The sequence below is a fragment of the Otolemur garnettii genome, unplaced genomic scaffold (assembly GCF_000181295.1).
Source record: "Otolemur garnettii isolate 467f Iridium unplaced genomic scaffold, OtoGar3 scaffold00036, whole genome shotgun sequence".
In the NCBI taxonomy this organism is placed as follows: Eukaryota; Metazoa; Chordata; class Mammalia; order Primates; family Galagidae; genus Otolemur; species Otolemur garnettii.
This window is the reverse complement of record NW_003852431.1, coordinates 8,871,553-8,873,533: the sequence shown is the minus strand read 5'-3', so window position 1 is coordinate 8,873,533 and position 1,981 is coordinate 8,871,553.

The window sequence follows — 1,981 nt, the reverse complement described above, 5'->3', positions numbered from 1 at the left end:
AAATGTCTGATGCATGAATAGATAGCTCTGGATGCTTTGCAAATTACAAACTGCATTTTAAGTCTTGACTTTCTATTTCTTTAAGTGAACAATTCTATATTCAAACCAGACATATACCTAAAAAGTTGACAACTATTTCATCTCTCTCATCCTCAACTTGTTTTGGATTCCAAAAGGCTGTACTTTCTAGAATACTATATTGATATTTCAGGTTAAAAGTATTGTTTCTTTGTATTTGTACCCGTTTTCTTTAGCTATTCATTCCCTTTAGTATGATTGTTTTGCTCTTTCAAGTTCCAGGATATATTATCCTCAGTTTTGTGATGGTTAGTTTCCAAATAAAAAGGTCTTTATCAAAAACCCATATAGCTACTTCTGTTCTCTGCCTGAAAATTAACTGGGCTCATTGGTGACTTGCTACATTATGATATCATTAGATCCCATAGGTACACTTCGAAAACAAACACACAAAAATTATAATCTTAATTATTGCTATGGAAAATCCATAAATGATAAATGAATGCTGGTTGGGTAATAGCTTTTTATTCAATAAAAGATGAGATATTTGATGGGAAAAGAGGGTTTTTCTTTCATTTCTAGATTAAAAGTTTTCATGTGTTCACATTTAGAATTATTGTCTCAGAAGGTACAATAGTTATGCAAATTCATATTTTTCTCTTTTGGGGACTTTTATTAACCATGAAAAGATCTCCCTGGGCAATGCTTTTGATCTTGAACAAAGCTAGTCATATGTATCTTTTATAAAATTTTTATAGTGGAATGAAGCAGTAAAAGAAAATATCATGTAACTTCTTTTAAAGTAATTATATGAACCAGAGTACCACTAACAAGTAATATTTTTACATTATTTTGCTGGATAAAGTTCAGAGAAAGGTCAGGCTTTGTCTGGAGTATTTAGTAAACACTACATAGAGTTCATATTTAAGTGAAGTCTTGAAGAATTAATAGCATTTTCATGATGAGAAAAGTGTTTCAGGTAGGGGGGATACCCTCCACTAATTGATGTTGGGTTTGTCTTTTATGTGACAACCTTACAATGTTGAAAACAACTATTGTGGTGACTGTCAGTCTATGCTCTTTATGGAAATGCACACATGAAGAGGGTGAAAAGAATTGGCAATTTCTCCTTCTTTAACCTTCTTTTTTCTCTTGGAACAAATTGTAGGCTGGGCAAGTTCCAGCTTACTACTAGAGTGTTTCTCCCATGTTAGGTACTGCCACTTGCAATAGAGTATCTTTGCTTTGCAACTTTCTTTTCCTGCATTGTATATAAAAAAATTCTAAAAACTTAAACATACACACTAAACATTCTGAAAATTGCCTTAGAGGGGACACTTGATCTTGCCTGTAGCCAAATCTTCAGTCCTTTCTATGACCTACAACTTGTTATCTTGAGAGAGGATACCCAGGAAAAGTAAGGTCTAAAAGAATGAAGAGCTTCTCATGGGAGTCCAAGGACACTCCTGCAAAGTCCTCCCCTTTGTGACTCAGCTCTTAGGAATTTATAGAAACATAACTTCCTGGGACCTTGAAACTAACCCTTGCTTCTGCCTTTGTAAATGCCCCACACCCGCCTTCTCTGGCTCGATTCAAACTCACCAGTGAGAAAGGTACCCATGGACAAGGAACCCTTGGCTGGAGACAAAAGGGAAAGGACAGAGCTAGTTGGGAGGGAGGTTGGCCGCTTATGGATTCCAGTCTACCATGACTACAACAGCTGAAATAAAGCCCTTCCTCTTCTAAACATGGGTGTTTGAGTATTTCTTTCTCTCCATTGAGCCTCATTTTCCTGCAACAATCTTGCCTCCATTCATTCCATATGTTTTTATCTTAGCCTCCAACTAATATAAAGATCTTGGGGGCAGAATATATCTTATAACTTTTGTTCTTCTGTAACATTCCTTAGTGATGGAATCTGGGTAGAGCTTCATAAATACCTATTAGATTGCTTCTTTAATTT